This window comes from Grus americana, chromosome 5 (genome assembly GCF_028858705.1).
Source record: "Grus americana isolate bGruAme1 chromosome 5, bGruAme1.mat, whole genome shotgun sequence".
Lineage (NCBI taxonomy): Eukaryota > Metazoa > Chordata > Aves > Gruiformes > Gruidae > Grus > Grus americana.
In genome coordinates, this window is record NC_072856.1 from 21236877 (window position 1) to 21253990 (window position 17114).

At 41.1% G+C, this 17114-nt stretch overlaps 1 protein-coding gene across 15 annotated transcripts in view; it reads left to right on the forward strand.

Annotated features, from left to right (window-relative positions):
• The first annotated feature begins 5040 nt into the window (after positions 1-5040).
• PPP6R3 (protein phosphatase 6 regulatory subunit 3) overlaps positions 5041-17114 on the forward strand; it is a 66307-nt gene continuing 54233 nt past the window's right edge. For 10 of the 15 annotated variants that reach the window (XR_008577287.1, XM_054826774.1, XM_054826780.1 and 7 more), the window contains exons 1-2: positions 5054-5174; positions 13015-13101. The gene's annotated coding sequence lies outside the window, so the exon portion shown is untranslated. Of the gene's footprint in view, positions 5175-13014; positions 13102-17114 lie in introns of all 15 variants that reach the window. The other 5 variants (XM_054826776.1, XM_054826783.1, XM_054826773.1 and 2 more) reach the window with 4 other exon arrangements.

Sequence of the window (17114 nt, forward strand, 5' to 3'; positions counted from 1 at the left end):
ATAACTCTTTGTAGAGTCTCTCAGCTAGGTTCCCCACCTACACTGGAGGGGCAAAGCAAAGACAACATGTTGGTAGGGATAGGACCATTGTTGTCCTCGCAGAGCTGAAACAGAAGAACATCCCACATGCTCATGGTCTCACATTATGGCTATGCAGCAGCTAGCGGTGAAATGCTGCTGAAAGCGTACAGTCCTGCCTCCCCTCCTCTGGTGTCACATCTAGCAATTGCAGAGCCAAGGACAAGCTGGTTTGGCAGGCTATGCCACTGCTTGGGAAGACAAGCTTGTTCTCCAAGGTGTGGCAGAGCTGCTGAGTCACAACAGCCCCTAGCAAATGCTCCCCCTGGCACCTGTGCAGGGGGGTCCACCAGCTTCAGGTGGTGGTAACAGCTATGGCTGAGGTAGGTGCGCAGTGAGGAAACACGCTCAGCATTGGTTGATGGGATGATGGTGACTGAGCAGGCTGATTTCTTTTTTTTTATTTGCATACCACTTTATGTTGAGGAAGTGGCTGCCTAGAATGACTAGAGGAATCCATCGTAAGTGGCTGCCTCTGGAAGTGCTCCAGGCAGCAGCCATCACAGAGTTAAGATACTGACATTTGCAATACTAGCCACAACCCATTTAGTAAAACACTATCAAGCTTCAAGGTCACAGAGCATGCCTATAAGTTCTGAGTTTCCCTGCCAGTAATTAAATACTACAGCCACCAAAGCAGGCTAGGGTTTTGGTTTGGGTTTTTTTTTTTTCCTGATTTGCCTGTAATCAAAGGTATAGCAATGGTGTGGAGGTCTTCAGATTTGCACAGAAGTCCCAGGTATAAAGGACTGGGCTTTCAGTATTTTGCCTCTGGTTCAGCTTACTGTGTGACATCAGGCAAGCCATATAACCTCCTCATTTCCCCTAACTGTTTGAGATCTTCCTTGTAGACATGAAGTGTTTCTACCTTGAGGTAATAGCACGCTAGCATTACCAACTTACATGGTAATGGTAGTATCACCTGGACAGTTGTAGTTTTAAAATATAATTACACAAAATCAAGATTTAGAAATATATTCACAGAAACTCTGTAAGACAAAACCAGTGCCTGTGATGTCCCAAACCTTTCCAAAATTAAGATGGTGGTGATAAAGTCCTTGAAAATCAGATGTGTGGCAGTGCAAACAACATCCTGCCCCTTCTGAGTTGAGATCCATTCCTTATATCCAGGGCACATTTGCTCAGGATATATGATGTGTCAACAGCAGCACAGTTTAACACTACTTTGTTGTAAAGACAAGCTTTATGCTTACGGAAACTATGCTATGTAGTTAACTATTCTACTGTAGTAGCTGTTCTACACTCAAACTATCAATACCTTCTCCAGATACTGCCTCTGGTGCTTGTTAAAGGTTATAATCTCATACTCTATTATTTAAACCCATAGACCTTTCTTTCCTATTACCTCCCTGCTCACAGTTTCCAGTGCAATGTCTTTCCTACAGACTGTCATTGACAACTGACAATACAACCAGAACTGCAGATGCTCACTGATAGAACATGCAAATGGCATAATATAAACAAAACAAAACACAGACATAGTGAAAGAAAAGAAAAAGGAGACAGCTAAAATAAATGTGGAACAAATACAGTCTAGAGACCTTTCTGGATTAAGCACCAGCTGAAATAATGAAAAAAGAAACAATATCCCATTCCATGTTGACTGTTTTGAGGATAAACATTTTTTTGCACATTTTACTAAATAAATCTGCTTGCATGAAAAAGAAAACAAAACCAGGCTCTACACTCAGAGACCTAACTGCACAACTCCGGATCAGGAAATACATTTCATGCTGCTGCATTTTTACCATGTGTTTGCGACACATTGCATCCATAATTGCTGCAGCTCTACTAACTTATTCAGGCAGAATAAGACAATCATGTGTCTGAGCTGGCAGCCAACAATCTCTTTCTAATGGAAGCAAACCACTGGGCCCACAGCTTGGGAAGGGCTTCTGTTCACAGAGGTTTTGTGAAATAAGGATGCACCATTACAGGTAATCTGAACAAGGATGGCTCTTAGTAGGGTAAAGCGTGCTGTAATTCAATATTTGGGAGAAAGCAGAGGAGCCAAAGCTTGGTCAACTGGTAGGAAAGATGTAGGAACAAAAAGAAAGCTGACACTGTGTTCAGCCCTATATGAAATGGGCATTATGAAGCCAAGCACCTGAGCAGCTGGCAAGAGTTTCTGCTGTGTGACTGCCTGGACAAAACACAAAGGTCAGGACATGTTAGCCTGTTTGCAGCTATTATAAATCTGATGGCTACTTTTTTGTAGAAGCAAGCATCTTAACCTATCTTTCTGTATTTAAAGTGATATAAAACAGAGGAACCACAAGCAGGCTATATCCTACTTTAAAGTTCCTGAACACAATACCAGTGTGAAGTGGAAGATGTGGACTCCCTCTGATCTACAGGCAAAATTTAGTCCTTACTCTGAAAGGAGGGTACACACAGAAAGATAAGCACGCAGCTTTACCTATTACATCTTGCCTTTGTCCACAAAACTTGAAGACGTTTTATGCAGAGACAGGCTCCCATTAAGACCCTACTCCTGTAGCCCAAAATTTGAGCTTATTTTTAGTTTGACTCACTGTTTCTCTCCTGAAAGAGACACCGCTTTCTCCAGCAGTACCCTTAATATTTATGTCTCACTGTAATACCAATAATTTTGTTTTAATGGGACCAGATCTGCTGAGTTGGTCATGAATTGCAGTAAGATATACAGGTGTATTGAGCTTAACTTTGCATGTCAGATGAGCATGTGAAAGATGTGAGGATATATTATTAAAAGTGGAGTTGCTTTATCCTAGACTGCTGATTCATAATGAAGTCAAAGAAATGTATTGTTTTCCCCTTCCTTTGGTATATGAAATAAACACAGTAATCTGTGCTACTCTTCAGTTTTTCTGTACTCTACATGAGGTGCCACAAGAACTACGCTATCACTAAACTATTTTCAGCTCCATTGTTTCTTCCCTCATGATAAATACATAAGTCCTTGCCTTGACCACAACATATTTGTTTCTCTTCTTAAACATATTATGACCAGTAACTATCATATGGAAATAAAAAAAAAAAAATCACCTCATGCATGATTCACACTTATTATAAAACAGAGCTCTCTGACATCATTCACAGAAAGCACACACTACCCTCATAACGGGCAAGGTGAATGCTAGCATGATGGAATATTAGCTTTGGTGAGCCTGGATTACACCATACCCCCTTCAGCTACTTGCTTACACACAAGAGCTGCTAGCACCATGCTGGTATGGTGCACTGCCCTGATAGAGCAAGCCTCTGAGAAAGGGAGTGTTTTACAAGTCCATGATGTCAATTGATAAGGAAAACAACTGGCTTTCCTGGCTCTGTTACTGTATAGGGAAGAGACATCGAGAAGACTGGGGGTGCGGGAGCTGGGACTGGCAGACAGGCTGTCTCCCTTTGCTCTAGGAAGTGGCTCCCACCTCTGCGCAGTGGCCCCTTCATGCACCTTTATTCACTGATACGCAGACATTTTATATACATAAACATCACTGACAACCTTAAACTTAAAAAAAACAGACCCAAACACACAAAATGTAAAGGGCAGAACTGCCTTGCTGGGTGAGTCACGGTGGCTCATGCCCAGCAGAGCCCCCTTCAGAAGCGAGTCTGAGGAGGGAGGACCAAAAATAGTTGCAGGTGGCAACCAGGCCAGTACTGCTACTCCAGGGTGTAACCAGACATTTTTGGCACTGCCTGCCTTGCTGGTACCACCTCCAATCAGCAGCCCCCTCAGCTCTTCAAGAGATACACACAGCAGAAACCAATTGAAAACAGACAAAACCTCATTGAAACCAGACAAGGCAGTTACCTGATGCCAGTCCTGCTGCCCACAGGCAAAGCGCTGTTGACCACTGCAGGTGGTCTTCTCTGGGGACACAAACGTCATCCTGCCAGTGACATTTTGAAACCTGGAGGGCTGCCCTGAGGGGTGAAAGGGCAGCAGTCAGAGGGGTTACAGTCATCTTGGGTGAAAGCAATTCAGGCAGCTTTGTGACAGAAGGCCGCAGGCATCCTAGCTGGCCAGAGTGTGTTTGCACCTCTAAGACACAGAGCGCAGAACACCACGTCATAGGTGGGGTTTTTTGCCAGTTGTGGGGCACACAAGGCCACCTGTTCACCTATTTGTACCTGAGCTTTCAAGCAGAGGTGCTTGCCAGCAGGGTTTGGCCAAGCAGCGTTGTGAAGCTGTCATCACAGCCAGCAGTACTGCAGGCAACACGTAGAGAGGGTTGCCGGGGTGCAGCGCCTCCCCTGGTTTATTTTGGTGTGCTTCGTTAAAACTATACTGCCGGTTCTTAGCTGCAGTTGGAGGTCTCAGAGCGCCCGCACGGAGGCTCTGAACAAGAAAAGCCCTACTTGCAGAGAATGCAAGTATCAATCCCGCTACCTCTGGCATACTAAGCCAGCGCTCTACCATTTGAACTAATTCCCTTCCTCAATAGCGCGCGACTTCCATATAGCACGCCCTCCACGCACGTCACCAACTTGATGTCAGGCTGTTTGGCGCCTGCGCCGCACCCTTAGGAGCGTGGTCAATGGTGATGCGCCAGGGGTAAGGTTATGAGGAGATCATCATCACCACAGGCGCCTACCCCTCCCACTGTGACCTCCTACCAGGCCTGAGCACCTCAGCTCTGGATTGGGAGGAAAGGGTTTATTTTTAAAAGGAACCTGCTCTTTCTATTGGGCAAGGGAAACGCCTGTCAGGGTGACGTTTCCTTGTTGCTAAGTCGGAAAGGTGGGAAGTGAGATGCACCCGCCCCATGCGTTAACTGGCCAACAGGAAGCCGAAAGCCCGCCCCCATCCCCGTTCGACCCTGTTGCAGTCCCGTAGCTGAGTGACTGACACCCGCCAGACTGCCAGTGAGAGGTAGAGCTCCGCACACCACCCAATAGAAAGGCGCGAGCCGAGGAGGAGGGTGGTGCTGGGGCGGTATGATTGGCAGGCGGGGCGGAGGGAGAGGAGGGCTCGGAGGAGCTGATATGTCCGCCATCTTGCAGCGTCGGTGATGGTAGCAAGCGGTGGCTTTCCCGCCTGAGCGGAAGCAGCCTGGGGCCTGTGGCGGGGGCACGCGCTTGCCGAGGTACGGGCGGTATAGTGGTGAGATTTCCCTGCCGCCACTTCTGAGCGGACTGACGCTCCGGTGACGGCTCTTCTGTTGGCGGCGCGGGCCTAGCGCCTGCTCCCCTCCGCGCGGGGGGCTCCGGACGCTCCTCAAGCGCTACCGGGCTGGGGCCTGCTGGAGTCTGCTGTGCGTGGCGCCCCCTCGCACACGCACTACTGAGTTTGGAGTGCCCAGGCCAGGCGCGGTGGGCCACGGCGCGGCTGCGGGGTGCCGCGGGCCTGGGCGCGGCGGGGAAGGCCCGGGCTGCGTTGGAGGGAGCCCTACCCGCTCGCCGCCTCTTTCTCCTCGTGGCCGTGACGTTGGGTCCTTCGGCAGCTGCCTCGAAGCTTTTTTCTGGCGCGTCCGTGGCGCTTCGTCCCGGGTGGGGAGGCAGCCGCGGAGCGGCGGGAACGCCGCGACCGTCCCACAGCAGCCTTTGGGCGCGGAGTGTTGGCCGTCTGGTGCGGCGCGGTTGAGTGTGGTGGGCGGCGCATTGTTCCCCGGTAGACTGGAGAAGCTCTAACTTGGGTGAAATGTTTTGTCGAAATAGGGGAAGCTGTCTCCGCTACTCCCTCCCCCGGCAGTCACTTGTGCTGTTTCTGTAACTTACAGAACTTTATTCTGGCTTCACTGTTCTCTCGGGTAATAAAACGGATAAGCGTTGCTCATAGCTTATTTTGTATTCACTTTCCTTATTTAAAATCAATTCCTCAGTATTCCTGTGAGGGCGCTGCCTTTTTTTTTTTTTTTTTTTGCGGGGGGAAGTGTTTGGGGGGGTTTTGCTTGTTTTGTTTTTTTTTTTTTTTAATAATGCAGCTTCTTTCAGTTAGATATTGTTGAGAGCACAGCAGTATTTGGGTAAGCTTTAACTTGTTAAATACGTTTGGAAAAATCTGACTTTGAACCTGCCAGTTCTTTTGGTTTTGTTTTGCTTTAGTCACTAAGAACTTCTCAGAGGGTAAGAGGGAATGCATTATAGTCTTGTGTCTTGTATGAGATAAACGCAACTGATGCTAAAGATCATCTCTGTCAGGATAAATGTTATTTAAGTTAGAACAATAAGGTACTTTGAATAGGCATGTTGCTATTGTGTTCTGAGTAGAAGAGTACAGAAAACTTATGTATGAGTGGATAGCTTTAGGAAGTGTTTCTTGTGAGATGTTGACAACTTAAGAATGAAAGATTGTGTTTCTGCTAGTGATATTACTTAGGTTTAAAATCTCCTTCAGTGGAAGGAATCTAAATGTACTCAGTGCAGGGTGTATTTGGTTTGTTTTTGTTTTGTTTTGTTTTTGGATTGGGTTTTTCTTAATTGATGAATATTAAACTGGTTTAAAATTTCCATGTAGTGTATAAAGTAGCTTGTAAACTGCACAAATACATGTGTAATTTTTTTCTGGAATGCTGAAAGATGGGAAGTCTCCCTGTTTCAGTGTTCCAAATAGATTACTGCAGTTATTTGAACTGCAATGTGTATTTTCAGTACAACGTACATTCTAGTAAGAGTCTGTGATTACTTAGCTCTGTTTTCAGCAGTGAGGCATGGACTAACTGTACTTTTAAGAGTCTTTATTATACAAATATAAAAGAACACTGTGGAATAATCTTTTAATATATAACTTGTTAATGAGATGTTATGTAAATGTGGTATCCAGTCTGCGTGTTTATTTCATGACAGTTTGTAGTTCTAAGTACTTGTTTAAGTTCACTTAAATGATTTGTTTCCTCTATGATACTGCTTCAACATAGGTGATACTTGCTTTCTATGTGAAAAACAGAATGCGTATGCAGTATTGAATCCTGCGCTTTCTGAGTTACTAAAGGAATTTATTTTCTAATAGTACTAGAAGATTTTATTTGGCCAGAAGAACTGCTGAAGAGGTCTATTTACAATGAACTTGAGGAAAACACTGAGTTAAAGTGAAAGTTGTAGTTTAGAAATTCGGGAAAAGTAGTCTATTTAGCAGGAATGTCTTTAGGGTAGTGCATTATAGCTTCTTTGCGGATAAGTCTGCATGGGTTTGAAACAGTCAGAAGGTAGAAACACTTTGAAGAACTATCTCGTCCACTCTCCTTTCTTTCCATTGATGTCCTTTTTTGTCCAAAGTGTGCGGGGTTTTTTGGGTGGGGTTTTTTTTGTGTGCTTAAAAAGCCTTGAAGTATTTACTTCACTCTGCAGTTAGTTAAGATCACTCTGTATTAGTATATTGAAATAATACATTTTCTAGCTTCAACATATGTTCTAGCATACTACACAGCATCTTTGTAGGTAGGAGGCTTGCATATTCACTTTTCACATGTAACTGGGTTAGTTTATGACGTTTGGAAGTGATGAGGGAAACCATGGTTTTTCTGCTTGGGTAGAAGAGATTCTAGTATGAGCATAGTGATCTGTTTCTGCAGTAAGTTAGAATGTCTTAAGCGTGTTGTCTGCCATCTAGATTCGACTCTCATTGTAGCACCTTCATCTGTGACCTAAGATTGCTGTGTAGTCTATGTTATTTCATATGCCAGATTTAGGAGTACTGTGTTATCTCAAAGTAGACATCACATCCAAATTCTAGAAGACCAGATGTCTGATTGGATTATCCTAAGAGCAAGATGTGGAGCCATTGTTTTTGGCAAAACTTTCCACACTAATAAAACAAGTAGGGATAAATAAGAAATAATATCTTGCTTGTCTCATTTTGTCTAGTTGGAAGAAGAGAGCAAAGAACTCAAGAGTGTGATCACATTTGATCCTGATATTTTTGGGATGGGAGGCAAGCCTTGAAAGATCAATCAGAAAATATGTAGAGAATATGAACATAATGTTGAAAGCTTTGTATAGCATGTTTAATTATTTTTGTGGTGTGTCAGGGTGCCAGTATCTATCTGTTTTAGAAACTATATGCTATTAAGCGACTAAAGTAAAATGTTTTTCTACTCTTGGATTGTCCAGTTTGGGAAGCTTATCAGGAAATGGGATAGACTGAATTGATAGAATCAAGAACATACTTGGTATAAGCTGTTAACAGCTTGCTTGTTTATGGAATAGTTCTTCATACAATATTGGGGAAAAAGTCTGTTACTGTAAAATACAAGACTCTTCATGACCTTTGTTTAGTTAATAATTTCCATAAAGTGCCAAGAAGTGTGTTCGAGGTGGTATATGTGATTTGGAGTGGGCGAAAAAGTTCCCGACTAACCCTTTGACTGTCTTTCTTCTTGCTGTTACTCTGTATAGTCATCCCCTAATCCTGTTAAATGGACATATCTTTTCCTCTTCCATGGTACTTAAAGACTTGGAATGCTTAGTGACAGAATCTATGCAATTTGTTGCATGCCAGCAGTGGAAAAGAATACCAAAGGGACCTTGGCGTACAACTGTATGGAACTGTGAAGCTGTAATACACTCTACTGTATGGCAGGCAGTGTTAGGTGTATTGGCAAAATGGCTAAGAAAAGCACCTATGAAATTGGTAGTGAGGATTTGATTAAAGATGTGAAGGGAGGCAGAACTGAGTAAAAACACATGTATGTATGCATAAGCAGAAATTGCCCCATAGTAAGTTTTCAGGATTAGTTAGTTTCCTTGGAAGAAGTTTTGAGAACACTCCTATTTCATTTTGAATTAGATGATTTCAGGCGTTTATACAGTCTTAAGTTGCACGTCTGCAAGGCCTAGTGGTCTCCATCATGTGTCCATTGGGTCTTCTGGACAATAAGCACTGTAAGACCATAGGCCAGCTTTTGTTGGTTGTGTCAAAAGATACTTTCAAACAGGAAGAAAGCTCTAAAGCCTTTTTATGATGACCAGGCAGGTCCTGGGTGAGGCTTGTGAAAGGGCCATGTGATTACCATTTTGGTAACAAAACATGATTGGGATTGAGGATGGAAACTTCCAATTATTTTTTTCTTTCAGTAAAAACTAGTGACTTGCTTCTGAGTTTATGAAATATGTTGTAGAATATAGCAATTCCAGTACTGAAAGCGCTCTCGTTACTGTGTGTCAGATGAATCCTAGGCCTCTTTTATCCCTGCTATGCAGTGACACAGTCCCCACCTTCAATGACCATAGACAGAATTTCTAACTGGATCCAAGTATATAAAGTAAGATTCTGTTGTGCAAATTTAACTTCTACTAGAGGTTTTTGGAGTGAATCTCATTTCCCAAACTAGTACTAGAGAGAAAGATACTTTTCTGTAAATGTACATTATGCTCCTTTAGAAGAGTGAAGCATAAGACCCTAGTCCCCAGCTAGGTGATGCACATTTCTCACTTGTAGTAGTGCCCTAAGGTAAGGTCTTGGTGAAAAAAACCTCATTTTTCTGTGAAATACACTGTAACCTTACCTTTAAAGGAGACTTAGGTATCTGTTCATATTCTGTTCTTACTTATGTACTACTTTGACCAGTCTCCAGTCTAAAGAGCTCACTTGGAAACTTTAGGTCTGGTTTGAACTACAGTAATTCACATTATTTCTTCTGCCTTGACAGACCTGCCAGATATGCAGGTATCTTTGGAAACTAACTCTTATGGAAAATAGTAAGTAGTGGATTACATTTGTTTGAGAAGTTTAGCTGCTGTCACCAAACATCTTGAAAAAGGCTGGAAAGTCTAGAGGCTGCTAAAACAAAGCTGTAGTGGTGGCGGGAACAGACCCGCTTCTGGGTAGATGGCTTTCCTGCTGGTGTTGTATGTGGCTTGTGTCTACAGGAAACCAACTTCCATTTCATGATATTGATCAGCATGCATTCCAGATGGAAGTCCATTTGAAAATTGCAACAGCATAGGGGTTGTATTCCCATCTTTCATGTTTGTCTTTCTGTGTGCTTTCTGGCTGTTATGAAAGAGGAGTTTGTCACTGCTCATGGCAATTCTGAAGGGCTAATGGCATTTTGGTAACTGTTTTTCTTGCCTGTGAGTGACAGCTGTAGAAGTTTGACTACTTCATAGCCAGTTCAGTCTGTTCTTCCTTTTGGCTGTGACAAGCAAGCATTCATCAAAGGATCCTTCTATGTGTGTACTTGTTGATGCTGATGATGGGCTCTTTGTTATAGCTTCAAGCCACACTTAATGGCAGAAAGATGCTGTATACTGAACATCGTATTTAGATGGAATTTGTCCGATAAAGGAGGTGGTAAAGATAACGTTAGTGAGATGTCTGCATTTCTTAATAGCCAACATAAAAAACCTAAATGCATCTTTTCATACTGCTTGCCTTTACTGTAGTGATTAGTGTGCTGTTTTCATTTTAACAAGTGGTGCTTCAAAGGAGGGGAAAAAGAGGAAGATTTAAAGGCAATGCAGATAGAAATCTAGTAGTCAGTGAAAGATGGTGTAAGACCACTGCACAACTTGTTGAGCTCTGCAGGTTGTAAGAAAAGATTATTGCTGTCATTGCTGTAAGTTGATAATAGCATTCAGCGCTTAATTTTAAACTGTTAGATAACTTGTAAAACTTTACAATTCCTTCTGACATTACTGAGTCCTTCCTGTTGTTTTATCAGTGGTGTTACAGGATGTCTTTGCCAATGTAAGAGAGATCTACTTTGCTGTTAGATTATGGAAGCTGTATCTCTAATTCTGTAGATGTACTGGGTTTTTTGGGCTAAGGCCCTTTTCTACAGTCACTTATAATCCAAAAGCTTATAAACTTTGCTGTGAGACCAATAAAGTGTGATTGGAGACTGAACTTACAGCTTTACTCTTTTTCAACCCATTATAAATGTTTGATTGCATTTATTTCTCAGTAGTTTTGCCAGGCGCAGTTGTCTTATTAATATGATTTCAATCATGGATGGGCGCATAGTTTTTTCCTGTGGCTGGCTGTTCCAGTATGCTGTCCTGCTGTACCTAAGTATTATTTATTTTGTGAGCCAAAAAAAACCCCAACCTTGACATGGCTGAACTGAGTACCAGCCACACCTGGCTGTGATGGTCTACTTCAAAAGTGCAGTTTATGAATACAAATTAATCCCTAACTCTCCAGTTACTGAATAGGGAATTTAGTTGCCCAGATTTGAATTGTAGAGTTGGGATATTGAAGGCAGACAAAAAAAATCTGAATCTCTGACGTACGTTGGTATCTGGAAAAAGATTCAAAGTCTCAAAACCCCATAGGTTGCTTGATATCTTTTGTAACGTAGGAAGCACGATGAGTGTCTGATATCTTTTTCATTATAGGAAACTGGCTTCCTTTTAGGGCCTAACAGAAAGCAATTATGTTAATGCTTGTACAATAGCTTTTTCTTTGAAATACAGTGGTCTAAGCCTTCCTTCTCCAGAGTCAGAAATTCTGAAGTTTAACTTGCACTCCTCAGAAAAATATGCTAGCCATGAGGTTGGAAACTAGAATGCAATGGGGTTGCTTTTTTTCCCCTCTCACATTGAAGTCGTAGCCCCATGCAGCCAAGAATGAAATTATTAATAGATACAGCAGAAAATTTGTAACTGTGATACTGATCTCATCCTCATGAGAGGTAGGGATTATAGATTCTCTCGAGGTCTGACATTTTTTTAATCTATTGGAGATTGTGAAGATTATGAGTGTGAAGTGTGATGTTATATAGTGGGACTACTAAGCAGCAGAATGCAAGTAAAAATGGTAAATGTGTTTTACTGTTAAGTGGGGTTTTTTTGTAGAGAAAAAAGTGATCTAACTTCTTTTATTATAGGAAAAACTGCAGGCAACAGCCATTGAATCCATCCCCCTGAAACTAAAAGCAAACTGGCAGTTGAAAATAAAGAAGGGAAAGTTGGAGAGGGAAAGAGATGAAGTTGTCTTTTTTTTTTTTATTATTATTACACCTAAACCACCTATAAAATTTTGTTTCTAGATTTTTAAGCATTTCAAACTAAGTTAATTCCTGTGCTACTTGCCACACTAGTTAGTGACTTGACTTTATGGAATGGTAATAAGACTTACTTGACAAAAATCTGTGTGGAACCCTAAATGTTACTTAAAAGGATAGAAGACTTAAGTTCAGGTCTTGAGTAAATTGACTTCTAAGTTTCTGCCCAGCATTGTTTTTTAGGGCTATATCATGTAATGCTGTTATAAATACCATTTTAAGTTCTGAGCTAGCATTTTAAATGGCTTGCTTTCTTTAAAACTTTGTTCTTCAAATCCTTTGAATAGGTATATGGCTCTGAAGTATCAGTTCGGTTTTTGATAACTATTTGTGTTGCAATTATAACATTGTTATTTCAATAATTCCTAGTTAGTAAAGTAACACTTTGTGAGAGTTGAGACCTCTCCTTGCAGTGGGAGAAAAGTGTTGACAGATATATTGGTAGCTAGAGAAGGAACTTGTAGGAAGGAATGGATGCTGGAAATATTTTGGTGAATTACTGTGGTGTAGTCCTGTCTTGAAAGGGCTAGTTGAAATAAGGGTCATTCGAAAACATTATATCCCTAAACTATGGCATGCTGCTTAAATGGCTTTTAAAAACTGTTTGCATGTATATATTAGTGCACTTATGACATTGCACGGCTGATGATCACTTCAGTGTAAAGATTTAGAATATGAAAGTAATCTCCCTTTGAAAACAGTTTTCTTAAGAAATACTAATAAATCTGAGGTAGACTTGCCCTGTAGTTTGCCACTTGCAACTATGACAAAAGTTTTGAAAAACACTGCGTAACAAATACACTCTTCTGATGCTCCAGAGAAGCATTGAAGCAGAGCTTTCAAAAGATTATTTTGAAGATTACAGAGAAAACAGAGTAGGTTTGGCATTTCCATATAAAACTTTAGATTGTGCTTCATAAGTAGGGGGTGTTTTGCAGTTGGTGGCTTATTCTGTTAAGTAATCTTGATTTTTTTTTTCTAGTACTGTCCATCAAAATAGAGGCCCATGGGGAAGGCATACTTCTGGTCAGTGGAGCCACCAGAGGCATCTGTGCCTGAAAAACCTGGGGTAATTGCAATGTGCATGGTTTGTAAAAGCACAGCATGGCAAAACTCAGATTACTGGAGTGATTTACTCCAGCGTATAAATTGCCTGGGGGATGGGGGGAGGAGGAAGAAAGATAATATTAACTTAATAGCCACTTTAAACTCTTATGTCAAAAATGTCTTCTCAGTGATCTTTCATTATTTTGCTGGGTTTCTAATTTCTCTTCTAGAACTTATTTTTGCATATACCCAAATAAAAATGATAGTAATTCAGTAAACTTACATAGGTGAGACTTGATAATATCTTCTCATTCAAAGCATTTTTTTCTTAGTTTTGTAAGCTGAGCCTCTTGGAAGTAAAGGTAGTCGTGCCTCTATCTGTAGTTTCACTATGTAGTGCTAAGTGTTCATTGTTTAAATAACGTGGGTCAGAGGGCTTTCTAGCACTTTATTACAAAAAATGGTAATAAAATGCTTGTGGAGGATATTGAATCTCTATTCAGTTGTCTTAATCTTTGAGTGAAAAGGTAACCCAACTGTTTGGCATCTAGTACTTAATTGACATTCCATGTGTACAAAAATATTTTTCTTTTCCAATTACTTAACTTCATCCTCAGGATATCTGCAAAGATGGGGAAACAGTTGTATAGACTGTTTTCCCAAATATATGGACTATGTTCTGTGAAGGAAAAGAGAATCGTCTTGGTTAAAGGCTCAACTAAAGCCTTAACATTGGCACTAAACTAGGGAAGATCCCAGATGACACTAAAGTGTTTGTTTAAAATGCAGATGCCAACATTTAGGCAAGCAAGTATGGTAAATTAGCATCACTTACCTTGTATCCAGGTGCTGTTGCTGTATTTTATTTCTCTTGTTTGACATTGGAATAACTTTTTTTTTTTATCCTAGGGGTTGTATTGATAAACACAAAAAATTAGTGATTGTAGAAATAAGTATGGATGGGGCTTAAGCTTTTTGGTAAGTGAAGTCAAATTAGTAATCTTCCCCAAGACTAAATCAAAATCAAAGATTTATTTTAACTTGTTTAAAGATTAAAAGAGGAGATACCTTCAATTTTTCTTTTCATGCTATCGGACCTGCACACTCTTTGAAGAGTGTTAGGGATTCCATCTTTCAGTTTGAAAAGCAAAACATGTTTGTGATACTATCATGTTAGGGGAGTATTAGCCTGTATATGCATGCAGAGTGGGTCGATTAGTTCTGTCTTTTTTCACAGGACATGGTAGCACAGAAATCATAGGTAATATATTTAGTGGATCAGTTCTTGATATCCTAATTAAAAGGGCAGTCCTGCCTGACGTCATGAAAATGTGCAGCTGTCAAAACTTATTTTAATAGTTCTGTAAACCTTAGTATGGAGAAAAGCAGGAAGATAATCTTGCCCACAGCCTTTTAGTGCAGTTCAGGTAACCTACACTTTCATTGCAGGTTACCTGAACAACAGGTTCAGGGAATCTTTAATGAAAGGGAAGAGTCAAACAAGAAGTGACAAACAGCTTTGGATTTAATTTTGAAGTTGCTATCTTAATGCAAGAGTCCACTCTAATTCTGGCAGCAGCTATAGCTGACTGGAGCTTCAGGAGGCAAAACATTGACAGGTTCCTAGGGGCTGCTGACTTCTACTGAGCTGCAAATGATCTTAAGTACTCTTTTTAAAAAAACTAAGATTTTGCATAAAAAAGAAAGCTCATAACAGACTTGAAGGCACTGTCTATACAGAAAGAACACTCTGTGCCCTGGTTAGAAGTTGAAGCTGTCTTCTACCTCCATGTATTTTCATGCACCTCAAAATTTGATTTGTGTCCAACTTTACAGGTCTAATCAATGAGGTGAAAAGGAGGATGAACTTCTTTATCTGAACAGTTACAGGTTGTTCAGAGAAAATGAGTATATTCACACTACAGTGCCTTACTAGGAATGTCCGAGCACCTTATACATATGCTTTTGTTTAGTGTGCCATGTCAAGTAGTGATTTGGATTCAAAAGCTGTGTGGCCAGTTAGTATGCTGTTGTACTCGGATTAATTAAGGGAAATGAGAGGCAGGGCTGTGTAGCTTTGATACAGCAAAGTGTCTGATGCAGCTGTATTGCCTTCTAGTAGCACTGCTTTTGGTATTACCTTAGGGAACTCTTTATCATACTATTGCCAAATACTGGCAAGCATGTTCAAACAGTAGTCTTATCTCTAGTCTGCTCTTTCAGCAGTGTTCCATCTGGTTGGCGTGGAGGGGGGCAAATTGAGTGAAATGCTGAAAACTAAAGCTGTCACTCAAGTTATGCACTGTGCAGCCATGGTAACTGTATGCCTGTGATCTGATGCTAGTGTCTTAGACTCGAAAAAAATAACCAAACCCATGCACTTTTTCAGAGTACTAACTGGAATAGAATAAATACTTAAGAAAAAGAAACCTCTGCTAAAATTAATACACCTAACCTTAAGGCTGTCTCCTTAAGTTACAATAGTTTTTTCTTAAATGTTCAAGCAAAAAAGAAACAGTATACTGCTGAAGCAGTCATTCAGCATTACTGATGTTTACATTTGCAGAGTAGTAGTACAGGAATTCAGGACTCATTTACACTTGCACATTGTCAGGTGGTTGAGACAATAGATGAACTGAATTGTCCAAATTCAGTCTTTCATGTCTTGTTCTTATTTTTCATCAGATTCAGGAGAACTTTTACTCTGCAATGCTGCAGCAGGCCTAAGGTGATATAATTTGGGACAAAGATAGAAGAGACAAATCCTGGTTACCCTGTCCCTAATGGTGTGTTACCTCTTCCTTGGCTGTGCTGGCCCTGGTGATTGACAGACCCTTTGAGCTGTTTCAGCATGTGGACTTGTCAGAAAAACTCCTTCCCTTCTTCCTCCACCAACTGCGCTTGTCACCTCTTAAAGTATGTTTTTTCACTTGGAGATGACTTGGCAGAAGTTTGACCAGTGTCTGGGAGCCAACAGAGGGAGACTGCACAGCAAAGGATAGTGTGGAGCTTCTTTGCATAGCCAGCTTAGCCTCTTATAGCACTCCTGTCAGAGACAGGATGGAATTTCAATCCTGTTCCTTGTTCTGAGTGTGGATGGTGACATTTCAACATACAAATATGCCCTCTAAGCAAGGTCTTTAGAGCTGATACCCAAAACATTTAAAGGTTAAGTCCTAACATAAGTGAGCCACTTCTTACAGAGATTAAAAATTGCCTTGATTATCGTGCAGATTTTTTTTTAATAAACTTCACTAGTTCACAAATTAGAATTCTGGACTAGATCAGATACAGTGATTTCTTTGCCTTTCAGCTGTCTCCACCCTACCAATTTCATGGTGGTGGACAACATTTTAAGGCCAAGTTTCTTTTCTTTGAAGACCATCTGTTCAAGGGGTTGTTTAAATAAAAGTTTTTGGGAAGAGATGTTCCTGATTAAGTTCTGTAGTAAGGCCGAAGACATCAGTGTTCTAAGGACACATTATTTTTATTTTTCCCACCAGATGTTTGGAGAGGTGCGGTGAAGAACAATGGTGAATCTTAAACGATGATTTCACAGTGCTCTGCCTTGAGCATTAACATTAAAAAGTTTTGTATTGCTAGACTGTAACTTCACCAGGGAATCTTTCTGGGCCAATAAGCCAGTGGAAAAAATCGACTATTTTTTACTGAAGCACAGTGTGGTATAAAAACACTTGCACTTGTTCTTAGTACAGTATGACCCAAAGAGGGAACAGAACTAAACCATGCAGTGGCCTATGCTTCCCATTATTAATTGCAATCCAGACACTTTTTTTGTTCCTGAAGACACTTGTGCTCTGCTAGTGGTTTTGTCAAACTGATTGTCCCCATGATGGGCATGTGGGGGGCTGGAAAATGAAACTAGAATTTTTTCACTGAGATTTTTTACACTGCAAAAAACTAATCTTATGTGGCACTTTTATTTCAGTTACAGTAGGTTATACAAGTTACTGTTTTGAATGCGTGGAATGAATAAGAGCAGCACTATTTGGTAGCTTGCAGTTCTTACACTTT